The following is a 20,859-nucleotide window of genomic DNA, read 5'->3' on the forward strand; positions in this document are numbered from 1 at the left end:
TATAGGAATATGAATAAACAGAGCTTGTAGTCACATCTTTTTGTAAAAAGAATGGATTCAAATGTTCTTACTTCACTGTTCTCTTCATATTCAAACGTTTTGAAAAACTGCTGTTTTAGAGAAGTTTGGAAGTCAGGTATAGCAAAATGTAAACTATAAAAATTTCAGTGTGTGATGGGTGGGTGGAAAGTGTCACTCAGATTTTTCTTATTCAGGGTTTTTTTTCATGACTTTATCGTGTATCATGTTTTCAGAAAAAAGATTTATTCCAGTAAAATTGGTATGCCCATATGGCATATTATGTTGGCATTTATGCAGGAAAACATGTAGTTTTCATAATTCTGTTGTTGATATTGGCCAAGTACTTAGTTCAGTTGACTTTGAATACTCCTATAGTGGGTTTTCTTACATTTTATATGCAGTATGTGGTATTGAAAATTATTTTTCTAAATGTTAACTTTTGTCAAACATTTAGTTTTATAGGGAAATTAGATGTGAACTGTTCAGGAAGAAGATTTTTAGTGTGCTTAGAAGACAAAAGTAGTCTAGTGAATTCCCCAAACAGATTTACAGTTGAAAAATAAGCTGCAGTTAAGTTTACCTGATTATAGATGGTCTTACAGAATTTGTAATAAACGGGGATCTATGCACGTGAGCTAGAGAAAGATAATGAAAGATTTTCTATTCTTAAGCCCTGTTTTTCATTTAACGGTTCTGAGCCAAGCTATTTCAGGATTAATCGGATCTTAACTTAAGGCTTGCATTGAAGTAATGTAGCGTGATGAGCGACTCATGGCTCTGTAGAGGATGATTCAGTACAATAGTCAGTAATTTGTATTTGGTGTACCTGACAGGACTGGAAATATATTGGGTTGCTGAAGACTAATTTTTTTTTAGGGAACCTTTGATAAAGTAGCATTTTCTCTCACCAAGATGAAATAAATCCTTGATTATGGTAATAAACAAGCATTAAAAAATAAATATTAAAGTATTTGTTAACTCAAAATCTACCTAGCTGTTTAATTTACAAGATTTTTTTTTTTTTTTTTTTTTTTTTTTTTTTTTTTTTTTCCAGTTTAAGGAAAATGGTTGTCATTACACAAAGTTTTTCTTGACCAGTTTCCTATTTTCTGGAGGATGTTAAAGGCTGATCATTTTCCTAAATGTTAATATGCCATTTCTAGGAACACTACTGAAGTCTGGTGTTTCAGAACGCATTTATCTTGGTTTTTATCCTCTGTATAGGAAAGCTGATTTTTGTTGTCAAAATGAATTTCTAAATGGTATTCTGTTTCAGATTAAAAGGTATTTACTTCTTGTGCATGTAACAATTCTTATTAAAAAGATCAGTCATTGATAGTTTAGGGAACTCTTAATAGAATATTGATATTGCAGACAAATGAAGACCAAATCTAACTTTTTAATGTAATTTTTTTTTTTTAAACAAATGCAAAGTGCCTTAAATTCTTCTCTTAAAAAACCCTTAATTGCTAAGTATGTAACCTACACTACCCCAAATATATCTGTGCAATCTTTAAACACATGTTCAGTGTGATACCATGCTGGATTTTGAACTTGACTTTAGTCAGACTTCTGACACTGTCTCCCGTAACACAAACTGTTGAAGTATGGACCAGAGAGGTTGACAGTGAAAACTCGCTAAAGTGCTGTGCTCAAAGGGTTGGGATCAGCAGCACAGAGTCCAGCTGAAGGCCAGTAGCTAGCGGTATACCCCTGCGGTCAATACTGGGTCCAGTACTGTTTAACCCATTAATGCCCTGGATGATAGGAGAGTGCACTGTTGGCAAGCTTGCAGATAATACAGAACTGGGAGGAATGGCTGATGCATCAGCTGGTTGTGCTGCCTTTTAGGAGGCAGGAGAAAAGGGCTGACAAGGAACCTCATGAAGTTCAACAAAGGGAAAGGCCAAGCCCTACACCAGGCTGACCATGAGCCAGCAATGTGCTCTTGCAGCAAAGGCCAACAGCCTCCTGGGTTCCATTAGGAAGAGCATAGCCAGCAGGTCAAGGGGGTGATCCTTCACCTTTACCGAGCTCTGGTGAGACACATCTGGAGTGCTGTGTCCAGTGCTGGGCTCTCCGGTATGAAGGAGACACAGCTGTACTGGATAGAGTCCAGTGGAGGGCTGTGAAGCTGGTTAAGGATTTGGAGCATTGACCATACAAGGAGAGGCTGAGAGTTGGGATTGTTCAGCCTGGAGAAGAGGAGGCTCCAGGGGGATCTTATTAGTGTGTAGAAATATCTGATGGGGGGGAGTAAAGAACACAAAGCTAGGCATGTCTGAGGGGTTCTTAGTGACAGGACAAGAGGCAATGGGCACAAACTGTAATACAGGAAATTGCATTTAAACAAGAAGAAACTTTTTTTTCTGTGAGGGTGGTTGAACACTGGAACAGGTTTCCCAGAGAGGCTGTGGGGTTCCCATCCAAAACCCAAACAAACATGGCTGTGGTTGATTGTGCTTTGAGCAGTGGGTTGGACTGGATGATCTCCAGACATCCCTGCGGACTTCAATATGTGGACTCTGTGATTCTAAACATTTGAATAAATTCCAAAGTCTGTGCGACTTCCCAGATGTCCCTGCCAGCTTCTTTTAATATAAAGTAAATCCCATTATTTACTAATGGAAGATGAAAAGATACTCTGGTAATGAGCATAGGACAAGAAATTATACTGAGTAAAGTAGTCAAAAGAAGGTTTCTTTAATATGAATAATCTCTGGCAATCTTGAGGTGGTCAAAGGGAGAGTAGTTACTAAGTTAAGTTCTGTGCTAGTTAATCCTCTCTATAAAACAAGGGTTAGAATGACACCTTGAATTCCTTGTGGAAATCATTTGGGAAGTGGTTGATTAAAGGCTCTCCCCATGAATTTCATCAGCCAGAGTGTTAAGGTCTACTGCGTGGCTAAAAACAGATGCTTTTTCTTGTAGTTACTCAGATTTAAAGGTATTTGTATGCCAGCAACCTGTGAGATGCTGCAGTTCGTAATTTATAGAACCAGAGGTGACATGTCTCTTACAGAAATGGAGATATCTTCATAGTTCTCAACTGCTTTTCAACTTAATTTCTTGCCTAACTTCTATTGATCTTTTTTATGAGGAATGAACAATGGAGTTTTATGTGAAATAGCTTATGATCACTTTTGATGAAATCAGTACTGTATCATAAAACCATTGAATAGAAAATTCTAATGCTTTGTCTTTACCGTTCAGCAAGATCTTAAACCAGTGATTTAAAAGAGACTGGGGACCTGAGGATCTAAATCCATATTCCACATTTCCATTTTCTTTCTGAAAAGAAAATCAAAACATGGCTTAAAGAACAAAACCAGATCTGTGTCTGTGGTCATAAACAGCATTTATTGGCACTTCCTTTTTATTTTAACTTCCATTTCAGTGGATTAATTTCTAGTTGTTGTTTCTCTGTCTGATGTGCTACTCCTCTTTTTCTTAATTAACTAAAAATAAAAAGGAAGAATATTCTTTTGTATCATTGCATTTGTAACCAATGTGTATGATCAGAAGGCTGGAAAAGCAAACAATCAAACTAACCCCCCACCATCATATTAATTTAAAAAAAAAAAAAAAAAAGTCCTTTCAAGATCAGCTTTTCTCAAGAACTGCTTCTCGCGGTTGTTTTCTAAGCCTGTGTTGCCAATTGGCACATTTTCTTTCTGTTTGAGTATGTGAAGAAAATAAATGTTTCAAATCAGACAGCTGCAATGCTTAGTAGAATACATTAAATAAATTATTCTAATTACTCTATTTACTGGAAAACCCTTGCTATCTTAGGTTATTCTAATTATTTTAAACCATTGTTTCATTATCAGTAGCAAAAATTAAAGAAAATTTATATGAAGATGGAAAGAAAGGATAAGCCAGCTACTTAACTAGGGGCTGTACTCAGGAATAATCTAGGATTATCTTTTCTATCAAGTAGCGATGTTTCTCATTTTTTCAAAACCTTAATATTGTATAGGAGGAATTATCAGTCTGTAAAAGGAGATAACTGGTAAAGGAATCCCTCCCTCCATTCTCTTATTGAATATATTTAGCTCTTTGCAGGAGAAAAGAAGAATAATAATCAATTTGAATTCCCCATAAATAGGAGAAAATAAGAAATATAATAATTACATACACCCTGCAAGCAGTTAATGGAAACCAGCTGGAGCCCAAGGTAAATGTCTTCTCTGGAATCTTGATTAGTACTTTTTTTTTTTCCTTAATAGAGTAAAAGAACACTGTATTATTAATGTATCTTTACTAACTATGTACATGCACAAATGGACGATGTATACATGAGGGAGCATATGCACACACGCAGGAACCATTTTGGTTTGATAATGATGTTTCCAGTCTACTGTTTGGAATAATAAGGAAGAGAAATAGATGAAAATTTTGCAAAGTTCCAGTAGAAAGTGTGAACTAAATTAAACCAACGAATGACTAATTAAAAGGAATCATGAAATGCTGTATGACAGCTTGTAGCCATTTTTTAAGGAGGCAAGTTCATGACATTTTTGATCCTTGCTACAATTGGCTAGGAAATGGCTAGTTTTATTTTCTGGCTTTCAAGTTATTGGAAAACTTTTTGTTTCTAATTTGAAGTAAAGAGGCCTAATGATCTTCTGGATTCTGCCAGTCACCTCCTGTGTTCAACTGTGCACATATTAAAGCAAGATTTCGAAAATGAAATATGCTGGGCTGTCTTAGGTGATGCTGACCTATATTGCCAAGAATATTATCAGTTTTATACCTGTCCACTCCTGAACGTCTGCGGACCAACTGACTAGATTGTTGCGATGAGAGATGAAGTATTATTCTAGATCCCAATGGGAAACCAGAGTGCTGTTGCATATGAGTGAGCATGCAAAATCTGAATAAGCCCCAGGTAAGGCTGCCAGGTTCTTAGGCTGTTTGGCTTCTTAGTTATTGTGAACCTCAGAACACCTACTTCTCTGGCTGTAAGAACAGAATTTTTGTAGAGCAAGACTGCTCAGGGACTGGTACCTCCAAGTTCTTCCCAGAACAGTCTGGGAGCAGCAGATCTGAAACTTTCAGATTTTGGTTCCAAGGCCATCTTGCAGAGCTGGCAGGGCGTATGCCTGTGTTTTGTCAGAAAATCTGTTTTTGTGCCTCAGTGATTTGTTTCAGTATGAAATATGTTTTATGCTAGTCTACATGTTCTGCATGTATCTGTAGATTATAATTGGCTCTTGGTTGAGAGAAAAAAAAAGATGTAATTAGCCAGGTTGGGGAAACTGGATTTTCCAGAAACACACTGTAACTAAATGGCATGTGGGTTGTGTATGAGCTACATGATGGCAGTTTCTAAGGATGAGGTTAAAGAAGGAGACAGATGACATTCCCTTGAACATACATATAAAAAAAAAAGACAAAGAAAGGTAAATTTTATTAGTAGGAGTGTCATTTGCAACATGGGGAGGAGGTGATCCTTCTCTTAACACTGGTGAGGACAGAGGTGAATTGGGTGATGTAGTTCAGGCTTCTGTATATTCGTGGACATTGCCAAAGAGTTTGGCTTTTCCGTATCTGGAGCAAAAGTGATGTTTGGCAAAGGTCAGATATTCAAATTATTCGCCTGGCATTTATTTAGATACAGCTCCAGTGGAATACTGCTACAAACCCAAACAGTTATTACAACTTAATTAAAATAGGGAGATTGAAAAAATAACCGGGAGGAGTATTTTTAGATTTTTGTTTTGACCACTAATTCAGGGTGGAAGTTTTAATATTTTTATTCTCTATTTTTGTAGCAGAGAGTCTGAGTGTATCTATGATACAGAGCTATAGGGCAACCTGTAAATCTGGAATCATGCATTACCTGCAAACAGCCAGAATATGATCCTGTCCTTGGTATTCCCTCTGGCTGGTGGTGAGAGTGAATCTTCAGTGACAAGAAGAAGTAAATGAGGAGGAGTTTGAAAATAGTGTCATGGGATTGCTGTGAGATCTAGCTCTGTGCTAAGGACAACCTTATAACATACTGATCCTGTGGGAGTACTGGGAAACCATTGCTGCCACCTGTCTATGAAAGTTGTACCTTGCCCTCAGTTCTGTAAGGCCTGGCTGTTGGCTAGGTGAATTTTTGTATGTGGTTTCTAGGTCAGAATGACTGTTCGCTCCTTTGTCCAAATAACAAACATTCTGTTGCAAAAATAATGCAGCAAAAGGCACACTCCAAGAAGTTTTTGTGTAGCATCAAAGACTTTTTTGATCTGTTAAAAGGAAGAAGTAACTAGTGAATTTTAATAGTGAAGAAGAGGGTGGAAATCTGAGCATTGTAAGTAATTTAGTAAAAAATACTGAGAAAATAAGAAACACGATTCTAAAGATTACAAGTGAAACAGCAAAATCATTCATTAAAAAAGATTGCAATAAAGACAAGGGATTCAAAAGAAGGTAGAGGGTAGAAGCTATTTAAAGCATAAGAGCAAACTTCTGGAAAAGTGGAAAGCGTAGAAAGAGAGCAACTTGCCTGTGTCAGGAGCTTTCTAGTGACTGGAAAATAAAGTAGAGATGCAGTGTAAATAAAAAGACAAGTGTTGATTGTGGACACAGCCAAAAAAGCTGTGGTGCAGACAGAGTTCAATCCAGTAGAAGTTGCATAAGGCAAGAAGAAATGTTTCTACTAATCCATTATTAATAAGAGGAACTAAGAAGGAAAATCAAGACCTTTCTAAATGGGGGACAGTAACTCAAAAATACTATGATTTTTCTACCTGCTTGAGGCTTTGTGTAAATAGTTAGCTGGAAATAAATGCTTAACGCAGTTAATAAAGTGAAATACATGACAGAAAGAGGTTAAAGAATATTTAAGAAAGGAGTTTCTGAAACTTTGGCCTTGATTGTAACAAAACAGTGAGGAATGAGTATTTGCAAGTAATAGAAAAACAAAACTTATCTTAAAATTAGGGAATTTATAGATTAGTTCCTGTAATTTGGATAACCAGGAAGCAGCTGCAGTAAATACTTAAATGTTGATTTCCTAAAGATCGTCAGGATAAGAAGGTGGTGATAAAGAATGAGCGTGAAATTTTCAAAATACGTTTTGTCAAATACATCTAGTTCTTTGACAGAACAGCTGGCTAGTGTAGTAAACATGCTGTAACTTTGCACATGTGCTTCACACTGAGAGGAGGATGTTTTCATAAGCAAACTTGAGAAGCATAGTTAACCCACTATTAGGGGAAAATACAGTTCACTGAAAAGTAATGTTCCTAGTGAATCGTTATTTATACTATTGCAGGTCAACTTGGGATAGTTTAATAAAGTGTGATTCTGCAAGGACTGGCCTGGGTCCACATATATTACATGGTTCCATTAATAAGGTGGCTGAGGGAATGAAGAGTTGGACTTGCTGAGAGTTTGAATGATGCTACCCTGGTGAGAGTTCTAAGTATTTTATAGGACAGTAAAAGCATCTCCCCTGCGTGTGTGTCCTGTCCCCCCTCCCTTTTTTTTTTAATTTGGAGAAATGGTCTGAAATCTGCAAGTTGAAATGACAAGTGCAAATGGTTACCCTTGAGAAGAAGTCAGCTGTATAAATAAAAATGCAGGACTTCTGGCTTAGCAGTGGTACTGTTCATAAGGCATTGGGAACTGTAGAGAATTACAGATGAAATGAATTGTCAGTAGGGCTCACCTCAGTATGTACTTTTGGGCATCACAGTTTAAGAATAGCGTGGACTGATAAGAGGAACGAAATGAAGCAAGCATTTTAGAACGTATAAGAAGTAAGAAGCTGACTTAACTGAATTTGTGTAATTTAGAAAGGAAAAGATGGAGGAGGAGTGATATTCCCAGTCTTCATTGTGCATTTTCTTACTACAAATTGGTTTCTTTCCCCAGATCAGTGTAGAATTGTAATGGTGAATGCTTTTCATATGCAGTAATCAAAACTGGACTGAAATTTGGTGGGGCTTTTAGACTTCCTGGTTATCTACAGATAATAATCTGTCCCTTCTACAATTTTGCCTTCTGTATCTGGGGAAGGCTGGATATACAAAAGAAGCTATTAATAGTTGTATGCATACTAAAAGTCTATTTCCTCACGAGCTGTTTGCATGAAAGTAGTACATTTAACAGTGATTCAGTTTATCTTATCAGCAGGATTTCTGTTTTACCCTGCCAAATTTATAACTAAATTGAAAAGATTTATCTAAATTTAGCATTTTAGGATCTACCTAACAATTTCACATCCTATAATCTGTTCATGAACTAGAACTCAAGTACAAGAAATAGAAGATTGGAATTTTGCTGTACAAGATTAAAAACTTTAGTAATGAAATTGCATTTGTGTAATGTAATATGTGAGCTGCTCTCTCATATTAATGTTTTTCTCTGGAGAAAGTTGATAAGCACTGTAAAAAAACAACTAACCAACCAACCAACAAAACAAATCTTTCTAGAATTTGGTGGTATGGCAGAAATCCACAAGAATTTCCCAGTGTTAATATAAAAATAAACTAAATAATATTTAGTATTCAACATTACTCTCTGTACTTACTGTTACTTTTAATATTGATTATTTTAATAATTATTAAATAATTTAAGAAATGTCAATGTTACTGTTCTTAGTGCTTTTATGTGAGAGGGAATATAATTTTGCTTTCTTTTGACTCTGGTTGGAGGATTGATTTTCCGAACATTTTCTCAGGCAGATGAAACTTTGCCTAACCCGTTAGCAGGGAAACAGCCAGCTTGACAGGCCACGCGTGATTGTGTTGTTAAATGTTTATGGTCTTAGTGTATTCTGTATGCACTTCATACCACACTATTTTAAAAACAGGATGCATTGACCTACCTGTTCTGGTTGCTGCGCTTTGGGTTTGAGGGAACTCTGCAAGGTCCTGGAGGCTGTTCCTGCCTTTGGGGGTGTGCGCGAGTGAGGAAACGGCCTGGAGCGTGGAGTGCGCTGGGGTACAGCCGGGAGCCAGGAGGCTGCCCCAGGCCTGCATGTCCAAAGGGAGTCGACCGTTGTGTGGGAGTGGACACCTGAAATTTGGAGGGAGGAAATTTCCCCAAGGTTCTAGAGGAGACTCGCTAAGATTGCTGCAAGCCAGGAAGCTGCTGCAAGGTGTTGGACTAGGAAGCAAGAAAGGAGTAAGCCACCCATTGTCTCAGGATACAGATGTGAGGGAGGTAACCTTTTTCATATGTTTTGAGTCACTTGGCCATCTGAGCTTTCTTTCTCAGACAGTTGCTGTGTTCAACTTCATAATCTTTCTGTTCTAATAAACAGAAAGCTGTGGTAAACATAGCTTTAGAGATTGAGTGCACTTCTGCTACAGTCACGTGAAGGAAAAAGCTGGTCCTGTTCCACCCCAGGACCCTGTCACACTGTGGCTTTTTCTGAAATCTGGTATGCCAAATGAGCAGAAAATTTGCAAGGGTGATGGTGGAGTTTTGTGTGACTAATTGCAGTGCTACCCTCTTCATGAACTTCTGCCAAATGTCAGGTAGAGTTCTTGTAGAAAAGCTGCTTATGAAAATGTGTCTGCAAAAACAGCACCTTGAAAACTGGAGCAGGGCACTGTGTTGGGTATATTGAAGATGTGACTCCTGTTGTCAGCTGAAAGGTCCTTTTGTGGTAACCGGTTGATGTTTCACTGACTGGAATATAAGAACAACCCAGAATATGTATTTGCTTTTCACTGGGCAGAAATCATGTAAATATAAGACAAGAGAGAGCTTTGCAATTATTCCAGAATTTTTACTGGAGCTTTAGGTACAAACTGATGGATTTATTCCGGGATAGATTGTAGTTTGTTCATCGGTTCTAGCTGAAGCAGCTTCTCCCCCCCCCCCCCCCCCCCCCAGTTAGGTTTGGTGGTTACAAAGGAAGAATGACTTCATTATGTATTGAACTGACTTTTTCACTATAAGCTTGAGAGTCTAAAAACATACTATCGAATGTCTCTGTTTTATGTGATATATTTCACAGTTTAAAACACAAATTTTTTCCAGAGTTGAAATTAGAATTGCTGACGGTAAGGAAATAGAAATGATTGATGGATTGTTTACACTTGACCAGCTGCTAATGAATTCTCACTCAATATCATGTTAGTTTATGCTGAAGTAATACATAAGGTAACCTAGAAAATAGTCTGAAGTTCCTAAAACTACAAAGAAGAAAAATTTAAGTTATTCTGATGCTTTTGATCTATTAACTGTGATATAAGCTGTGACTTTCGATGTTCTGGGATGATGTGATTGATAATATAATTTTTGTTATTCAATTGTGTACTCTTTACTGAATGTTACTGTATGTTATATTTTGGCTCAGAGACAGGGAGAAAGTCACTTATTTTCCCTGTTGGCCCCTGTAGCCCTTGTTCAGGTGGAGCTTTCCAGAAGGAAGAGAGAATGCACTTCTTTTGAGAACAGCTGAGTGTGCTCAGCTGAGAGAAATTTCTGGAGTTTCCTAAGCTAGGGACTGGTATCTCTTGGAGGAGACTTCAGAGAAGGTAATATTTCTGTGGATCCTAAGGGAGTTTTATAAAGTTATTGCATCTCAGAAAAACCCCCACTGAGAAATCTTAGCCTGAGAACAAGCTTGTAGGAAAGGAAGGGTAGGTGATGAGCAAGGGAGGGATTGGCTGACTAACACTTTGATTTTTAGTTTCTTTTATCCAGCAGGACAGCTTTTCCTCTCTTTAGAATTGTGTTGCAGTAAAGCATAGCTTTGATTCAGTATCTTTTTGATCCTCTTAAGGAGAAGGTGGAGAAGATTCTGGTCAAGAGGGGGGCAGTCTCTGGGTGGCTCCTAATGGCCGCTTCTCAGTGACACATAACGTTTAAATTTTTAAATCACTATATGGATGAGTTGGTTTTTTCAGTGTGAGAAGGAAGGAGTTACCCTCTCATAAAATATTCTTTCAAGTATAGGAAATATCTGAGAATGCTGCAGGTAAGTATTTAATTATGAGATTGGCTAGTGTGTTTTGGCTATTGCCTTTGTCAAACTAAGCTACATAAAACACTCATTCTTGTATCCATTGCTGACTCCTGACTATCATCTGTAGAAGTGTAAAAATCCCACTACTTTAAAAGGTCAAATGGTGGAACTTCAGCTGACTTTAATGGAGCCAGAATATCATCTTGTTTCAAGGAGTTAAGCTCATCTCTGTGGATGTAAGGTCAGCTGTGTAGCATCTGGTAAAATTAAAGGAGGTGGGGGGGAAGGGGGTCTTAATTTTTTTAAAAAGTGTCACCTGTGTTGAATATTTCATGCTGTGCTTTTTGTTGTTGCCTATATTGCCAAACACCCATGTTTATTGTAGTGTCTTATAAACACTTTTTGACAAATATACTCAATATTTTTGTTAAAATACAGTCCTGGTTATATCTCTCATTTATTGGAATTGTGCTGTGTTTTTGGTGTTTTGACATTCTCTCTATGCAGTTTGGCTATTACTTTCTTTTTCTATTGACATTCATTATGCAAGATGAAAGAATTTCTGCAAAGCAGAAGGAAGAAATTGCGGTTTGACCTGCTGTTTAAGCTAAGCAAATTAGTAAAAGAAAAAATGTTGAAAAATAGTGTGAATTCATCCTGTTTTCCTGACGCATTTTTTATCAGTATTTTGTGGCAGCCAAAATTTCTGACCAGGCCTAGACTCTTTATGTCTCTTTTGGCCTCAAACTGCATGTAATTATTCATAGTATGCCATTTCTCCTTGTAGGAAGCCTTATTACCCGCAGGCAAATGTAATCTATCATCTTTTCCTTCAACAATTCCCCTTTTCCTTCTACCCCAAAAGAAATCAGAAAAGATTTATAAGGTTCTGCAGCCCACAAAACCTGCTTCATTACCTTTAAATCAAGTATATCTGATTGCAAAGCTCTTATTTTTATAAGAATTTCGGGAGCAGAGTATTTTACGGTTTTAGTGTGCTTTTACTAAAGGTGAAAAATGCATTTTTTTAAAACTAATTCTTTTGAGAGTTATTGCTGCAAAGGAAAAGCCAATTTTTCAGAAGAAAAATAATGGATATACCTTGACATGTCCCAACAGAATGAAGTATTCAAGCTGAAAAGGTAACATCAATTCAGATAGTATTGTCTTTATATATGTATATAGTGTTACTATATCCAATCCTTCTGATGTAACATAACATCTTATTCACCTATTTTTACTGCCATGGCAGATGAGGTAGATAGCTTGTTGAATCTAGAAGTCATTGTGTTCACTCCCCTTCCCCAGAGGATTAAATCTGATTTGGGACCAGTCAATATGAATGAGCAGCTTAATTTGTGCCTTCCATTTTCATTACTTCCTGTTTACTTGCTTATCTTAATCTGTTACCATAATGACCAGTTACACAGTTTTGTCAAGTCCTTCATCATTGAATCATTTCTGTCTTTTTATGTTGCCTTCTCTTACTGTTTTCTCTTCTTCCTTTCTCCATTTTACACATCTACCCCTTCTCCTGTATAGATAGAATTAATTTTTTTCCTAGTTGGATGTATTTCCTAAAGTTTGTGGCATAGGAGAAGATGTTTTTCAGTGAAATGCTGATTCATTTTTGGACAACTTTAATGGAGATACTGGCTTTGTGTGAGAAATGACTGTAAGAATCTCAAGAATTGTTACTGGTACTTAGCACATTTGACCTTCATTCTTAATTGCTGGTTTGCTTATTTATCTCTTCAGTTAGACAGTAAATTTATACAGCAACTCATACTAGTTCAGCTTATTTGACCTGTTGATGCTACAATGTATATGTTAAAGATTTCCCTTTTATAATGCTTGCTTATTTTTTTAATTATTTTCCAAGGTTACATTTATAACTGAGTCTTGGAAACTGTGATGTTAATGGAAAAATATACCACTAAAGCATAGCAGACCTCTGCTTTTGATAGGCAGCATTGTATGTCCTCATTTCCCCATGTAATTGAATTAATTTTCATACGAGCAATATTTTGGTGTCCTTATGGATATTATTGTTTATTTATTTATTTTTTAATAATTCTGCCTTTGATTTACTTTTCCACTTCCCTTGGTTTCCCTAAAGTCTTCGTAGATGAAACAGGTCATTAGCAATAAGTTATTTTTAACATAAAAGCACTTGATTGACGCTCTAGTGTAGTTATTTATTTTCCTCCCACAGCAGTTAGAGAATTGAGATTTAAATGTTTGCATATGTGGGACTTGTCTTTTTCTCTGTGGTCAGTTACTCCTTTTAATTCAGGTATATAAGGCCAGCTTTTTTATCCTACTTAATGATTTACATTTGGATACTGTCTTACTGCTTACTCAGATATGCAGAAGATATTTAGTACTGGAGAAAATGGAAATAAAACGTTTTTAATTTGGGAGGAAGGCAGACGCCTTTTTCATTATCAGGTTGTTTGCCTGTGTGTATTCAGTCCAGACTTAAATTTAATCCTTCTCATCTCCTATTTTATTTAGTGCCTTATTAGCCTGTACCTTCTTTTAAAAACCAGCCTTAAATATCTTCTATTCTAGCTATGTATAATTTTTGAGAATATATTTTTTTTTTTTTCCTGCAGCATAACATAGTCGCATCTATGATGTTTGTATCCCCTTTCTTTACATCCTTTTTCGGCAGTAGCACTGAATTATCTCTGCATTTAAACCACTTGAAGTTTTAGCTAGCAATGTGAGTGTTTTATTCCCATAACTATTGTTTTTTTGTGGTATTAGCAATGCCCCTGCATAAATCCCGCCCCCTGCCCTGAATTTTGTGAAAGAAAAACTTAAAGTCTTATAATAGGCCATTAATGCTTATTTCCGCAAGCACATATTAATTTATTCTTTTTCTAAAAATAATTTTGGTTTTTTAGTAGAGATACTTGCATATTACATGAACAAATCTTAGATTATAATTTAGCAGTATAAATGATCTGAAATCAGTTCTTAATTTCAGTGAGTTTCTTAATTTCTTTGCTAAAGAAAATGTGGAACTTTAAAAATTCTGAGGCAAAATGCATGCAAGTAGGGAAGAAAAAAATGAACAAGTGCCAAAGCTTGTGAATATGGGACAAGAGACTGGCAGCAATTCATATTTGAGTTGTCATTTTAAATTTAAACCATGAGATTGATCCTGCAGTGCAAAACAGAGGCAGATCTTTATGCACGTTTGGGATCCAGGTATCTTCCGCAAGATTCTTTGTAGATTCAAGAAGTTGTTCAAAGAAATAAAGAAATGGAAGAAAGCTTCAGGAAAAAAGTAGCATAGAAATGGCTGTATTTAAGCCAGACAGTAGACAGGATTATGAATCCTGTCTTGCAAATCTTACGAATTATAACGTCTTAAAAATGGAAATAGAAATTTAATACATAATGCTTATTTCCAATCAGGTTCACTAACTCCATTCCTATTTAAGTATATAATTTTAAAAAAAAAAAAAAATTTTTTTAAATGTACTGGTCATCTTCACAAGGAGTGCATCTGTCTGTCTGAAAGCTAAAATTTTGGCAAATATCATTGTTTCTTCTCTTAAAACATCATGAAACTTGCAGTCAGTAGTAACCTGTATGGCATTTTTCATTGTGGCCATGGCATGTATGGGTGTAGACCTTCAACAACTACAAGTAGCAATTAGGTTAGGCATAAGGAAAAATATTCTAATAATAAGAATATTTAAGCATGGATACAGATTGATGTAGATACTGTGTTCCCCAGAGGCTGAAGGTTTTTGAAGAAGTCAGAGAAGCATCTATCATAGTAAAGTTGGTTTTGCTTTGAGATGGGGAGGACATCATGGTCACCCCTTCCAGTTCCACTTTGAAAGCTTTGTGTTGTAATCACTTGATGAAAGTGGAATTAGGACAGTTTATACTGACATCTATTAATCATACGTATTCAAGGCTTTAGGGTGCAAAGAGATAAAAAAAACCAAAACCAAAAACCAGCACCACCTTGTGTAGTGGTAGAATGAAAAAAAAAAAGGTTGATTTTTTATGAGCATGTTATAGTATTAGCATATTTATGAGTTTATATTTGCAAGATCTAGTGATGAAGTAAAAGGCACTTAAGACAAACTTCAGTGTGTGCTCAGTAGGCAGCAAACCTGTTCAGCTCTGGAGATGGATACCTGAAAGGCATTTAACACTGGTTTTTTTTTTCCTCCTCCAGTAACTCAGCCTGAATTTTTTTTTTTTTTTTAATTTTTTTTTTATTTCTGGCATTCTCAGTTGTGACAGTTAGAACTTGGAGAAAGAGGCAAGTTGCAGAAGTGTAAGGAGGAGAAATATGAACTGTCTAGATAATGCTAAAGCAGAAGACAAGAAAAAAAAAATCTTGATGAATCTTATTTGCATATTCAGATATACTATTGATAGCTGTATTTTTTCCTGTCCTGAAAATGAGAATAAGGCTTGTGGATAGTGGAAGTGTATACTAATTGTGTAAGTTTACAGGTTCTTTAAAAATAAAGTTACCAACAGCAAGATGTAAAAGGGGGGTGCGTCATTATTACTAGAAAAATAAATCAGTTTCGTTACTTCTTTTGAAAGAATAAATGACAACAAAATGTATTCAATATGAATGGTTCAGTTATTGGCGTTCCATGCCTCATTTATGACATACTCTTGTATAAAACTACTGAAATTATTGAAGTGCACAGTGCTGGAGGGACACATCGTTTTCTTTTAATGAGTGTTCTCATCCCTAGTTGATGAGTTTTTGTTCTCTAAGCAGCACAGAATTAGTCTAGAAAATGTTTGAATTATTTGACTTTGAAATATGTTTCAGTGGTGCAATCACTTGATGATTAGATTGTAGAGGTAACCATTGCTGAATTGCATCCACCTTAAAAAGTCTGTTTCTTACAGAATACGAAGTGGAAGGTACTCTCTCCGAAAAACCATATTCTTATATAACTGAACATTTTAAATTCCTTTAGTGTTTATTATAATAACATCCATCCTGTTTACGTCAGTTGACCTAAGGCAATTAATAAGGCAATCATCAAATGTTAATGTTAATCCAAAGAAATTCCATACTAGTGCAACATTAATTAATGCTCACTTGTATATTATTATCGTTACATGTATCATGTCTATAGTGGTGACACTTTGAAGTGTCCACTATTATGAATGTATTAGACCTTTAATGTAACAGGACTGGGCATAATGAATTCCATGTTGCAGGCTCATTTGCTGTTACACAGCAGGTGCTCCTTTGTAGTTAACCATCTAAAGAGACAGTTTTAAGAATGAGTTATCTACATACAAAATTGATGTTGATAAAGTAGAATATAAGCTCCATGCCATGTGGGATTTTCACAGTTGTACACACTGCACTTCAGCTTACATAAAAATTCTTGGCAAGGTTCTAGTGGCAAAATGTTAATTCCTTAGGTGTTCATTAAAATAACATTAATCATGAACTCTGATGATGTTCACGTTGATTTATTCTGAAACTTTATAATTAAAATTAATCAGATTCTATAATTAGGTAGAGCAGGAAAATGGAATTTGGCCTTGTTACTTTATAATAGAACTATTAATTCACTTAAATGTTAGAATTTTTTTTAGGAATTTAATGAACATCTGCTTTTAAATATGGATCATACAGTCAAACTCGTATCTAATAAGAGCTTCATGTGTGTCTTTCTATGTTGAAAAGTGTTTTGCGGTACTTTGTGAGAAACAGGATTTTTTTTGTTTACCATTGTGATGGACTTGAGAAAGCTGAAAAAATATTCTGCTTTCTGGTGAGCCAAACCTCGATTTTTAAGACACGCCCACCACCCCCCAAGGGAAATCTGATAATTAAATCTACAGGGTTTCAGGTAATGTCTGTACTTTAGATGACTGGATGGATGTTATTCAAGCTACCTGGAAGTTGTCAACCTGTCATTATTAATTACGTGATAATCATATTTCTGTGTCAAAAATGGAAGTGAAAAGTGTTATTATTACACTACTCTATCATTCATTTCTACTAAAACAAAGAAAAGAGGCAGCTTTTCTTGTCAAAGTAAATTTACTTTCTGTAGGACTTGTGAATGTTACAAATTTATATGGCTTCAGAGAAGCCATGTACACATTCAAAAAGGGCCTATTAAGACACCACATTTGGCTCAGTAAGTCCCTGACCTACAAATTGTTACTAACTATAGGGGCATTCTGGGGAAATACTGCTGTGTGCTTGCCCCGTTCTTTAGTTCTTCTTTGGGTTTCATCTTTCAGCTGCTGTTGGAGACAGGTTATCAAGCCTTAGATGTACCTTTGATCTGACCAAGTAAAACCATTATTATATAGATTTACAGGTATTTATGCCTTTACAGTTAAGATTTGCCTTCCGGAAGCCCAAGCCACTGAGACCCATGCAAAAGTCTGGAGCAAAAAGATATTTCCCTTAAGAGAGGAGGATCAGGTTAGGGAACATGAGTTGAACTGTTCTTTCTCACCTGTTCAGCAGACTATTTCTACTACACCAATTGGGAACTAAATACAGCTGCTTGTATTTGACACTATACATGATCATGTAATTTGCTTACATTAACCATCTTTGATTACCTACATTGCTAATAAAGCAATTTCCAGAATTTATTACAGTTCCATTGATACTGGAATCCTGGCTTTTTTTTTTCTACTCATTGGTGTTGCTCTTTGTCCTGCTTTCAGCTGGGATAGAGTTAATTGTCTTCCTAGTACCTGGTACAGTGCTATGTTTTTGAGTTAGGCAGGAGAAGAATGTTGATAACACTGATGTTTTCAGTTGTTGCTAAGTAATGTTTAGTCTAAAGTCAAGGATTTTTCAGCTTCTGATGCCCAGCCAGCGAGAAAGCTGGAGGGACACAAGAAGTTGGGATGGGACACAGCCAGGGCAGCTGACCCAAAGTGGCCAAGAGGGTATTCCATACCATGTGACGCCACATCTAGTATATAAACTGGGGGGAGTGGGGTCGGGGGGATCGCCGCACAGCGAGTAACTGGGCATTGATCAGCAGGTGGTGAGCAATTGCACTGTGCATAATTTGTACATTCCAATCCTTTTATTATTGCTGTTGTCATTTTGTTAGTGTTATCATTATCATTATTAGTTCCTTCTTTTCTGTTCTATTAAACCGTTCTTATCGCACCCCACGAGTTTTACTTTTTTTCCCGATTTTCTCCCCCATCCCACTGGGTGGGGGGGAAGTGAGTGAGCGGCTGCGTGGTGCTTAGTTGCTGACTGGGGTTAAACCAGGACACTCTTGCAGTTTTGCTTTGGTTTTTTTACCATTAAAGTTATGGTTTTTGCACAATTTGTTTTCTTGTCCAATCTGAGGATTGGAAATAACAGTAAGAGATAAAAAATGCCTTGAGAGAGGAGGAGAAATTGAGCTGCTGTCAGTAAAGCAAGCTAGTACACAACTAAGGCTGGTACGTTTTCTGTTTGTTGTATGTTGCCAAAAGAAGTCTAATATTTGCCACGTATCTCTGAAAACTGTGTATACATTTTTTTTGGTTAGTGGTAGCTCTCGGATCCCTTGCAAATAGCTTGTACAATGCCTTATACTGCAAATTTTGATCATTTTTAAATTGAAACAGTCATTTGCTTTCTTGTATAGATGTTATTTTGGTGTTTGTTATTTTTTATATACTTTCGTGAGACCTATGCAGTAATTTGTCAGATTAATCATTAATCTTCCCATATAACTTCTTTAGATAGGACCTCCATTCAGATGCTTGTGCTCAATTTCCTAATGGCTGTTTCAGCCCTGTAAATAGCTGTACAAGCATGATCCACTGATGGGTGGTGTGAATTGTTGCTTGTAGCTAGATTTATTTTTAAAATTCTCTGGGTTTTTTATTGATAGAGGTTATACTATCTATGAGTTTGTATTTTGCAAGCATAATGAATTCACCCAGCTTTTTCTTGATAAAATGATCTACCAGTGTATGGCGGTGTCACTTAACTGTAAGACTGAGTTTGATGCTGTTGGCTACCTCTGTTTCTGGTTTATGGATCTTATTGCAAAGCGAAATGATATATGTGTCGTGGTTTAACCCCAGCCAGCAACTAAGCACCACGCAGCTGCTCACTCACTCCCCATCCCCCACCCAGTGGGATGGGGGATAAAATCAGGAAAAAGACGCAAAACCCATGGGTTGAGATAAGACCAGTTTAATAGAACAGAAAAGAAGAAACGAATAATGATGATGATGACACTAATAAAATGACAACAGCAATAATGAAAGGATTGGAATGTACAAATGATGCGCAGTGCAATTGCTCACCACCCGCCGACCAGCACCCAGCTAGTCCCCGAGCGGCGATTCCCCGCCCCCACTTCCCAGTTCCTATACTAGATGGGACGTCCCATGGTATGGAATACCCTGTTGGCCAGTTTGGGTCAGGTGCCCTGGCTGTGTCCTGTGCCAACTTCTTGTGCCCCTCCAGCTTTCTCACTGGCTGGGCATGAGAAGCTGAAAAATCCTTGACATTAGTCTAAACACTACTAGCAGCAACTGAAAACATCGGTGTTATCAACATTCTTCACATACTGAACTCAAAACATAGCACCGTACCAGCTACTAGGAAGACAGTTAACTCTATCCTAGCTGAAACTAGGACAGTATGAAAGTGACCCTCTGTAAATAAATATTTGAACCCATAGGCTCAGCCTACTTTTTCTTGCTAACTTGTAGCTTAGAAGACTGGGGCTTAATTTGGTGATATGTTTTTGTTTTGTCCACAGAACAAGAGCATTTACTGTTTCTGTGCACTCCGAGTCAGTACATAGCTGGCAATAATCTGTTGGAAAGCAGGTGTACACACACTAACATAGGACTTTAGGAGTGAGTCCTTGTTTGGGTTAGCTTAACCTAGATTTTTTTCATGATACTGATTTTTTAGGGAAGGTACCTACCTGCCATCTAGTTTTCTTGAAGACATCCATCCGTCTTGTTGAGATTAGCACATTTCGGGTTGATGTAGTCCATTAAAAAAATGGTATCCAGCTATATGTATGGAAACGTATGTTTTGACACTTTAGATTTGGGGTGGGCATGTATTTCACTGCTGCTTTGGGCCCTGGGATGTCATATCTGTCTGTCAGAGCCCTGGAGTGGCCCATTGGCGTTACAGGGAGCCTGGCACTACAAAAGCACAGGAAGTTGAATGTCATAGTATAGCAGACCTGCACGGTGCGGAATCGGTGCTACCTCTGTGACCCTGCTATTCTACCATTTGTCTACTGATATGTTGGTCTGAAACTACAAGTCTTTCAGGAGAGGTCCAAGACAAACCAGATTCATTAATGTATGCTTCGTTATTGAGGAAAAGAAACAAAAGCAGAAATGTTTGTGTGTATGTGAATATATACCCAGTTGTGCTTGTTTAACGAGATATGTCAAAAAGATTTTGTGTCTCTTGGCATAAGAAAGTATTTTATCATGTTCCTTAGCCTAAGTTCGTTAGAGTGTCTAACATTGAAAATATTCACATTATACAGTTCTCCATAAATTAGAAGTACATGGAACCTTTGAACATTTGTGCGTTTTGAGTAACTGCATGAGTGCCAGGACCACATTCACACACCATAAATATTTGAGGGCAGTGGGTCAAGGTAAAGAATAGGAAGGACAGATTAAGAATAACTGAAATAGTCTTTTGGGAGGATGGTATTTGATCCTAACAGCTCAGGTCTTCTTATGACCAGAATGCCTAAACATTAAACCTTAAAAACAACTTTGAAATGAAGCAGTTAACTTCTTCCTGCAGTACAAAACTCATTTGACTCCAGAATGACACCTGCATTTTTGGTTTCATTTTATAATTAGAAAAATGTATTTTCAAACTGTGCATAGTAAAATTCCAGCACTGTAGAAGATGACGAGAAATTCAAGAG

The 20,859-nt window shown here is 36.8% G+C and overlaps 1 protein-coding gene across 3 annotated transcripts in view; it reads left to right on the forward strand.

Moving 5' to 3' along the window:
• CTNNA3 (catenin alpha 3) overlaps positions 1 to 20,859 on the forward strand; it is a 549,510-nt gene that overhangs the window by 130,827 nt on the left and 397,824 nt on the right. The gene's annotated exons all lie outside the window — the stretch shown is intronic.

The sequence above is a fragment of the Aquila chrysaetos genome, chromosome 11 (genome assembly GCF_900496995.4).
Source record: "Aquila chrysaetos chrysaetos chromosome 11, bAquChr1.4, whole genome shotgun sequence".
Classification (NCBI taxonomy): Eukaryota; Metazoa; Chordata; class Aves; order Accipitriformes; family Accipitridae; genus Aquila; species Aquila chrysaetos.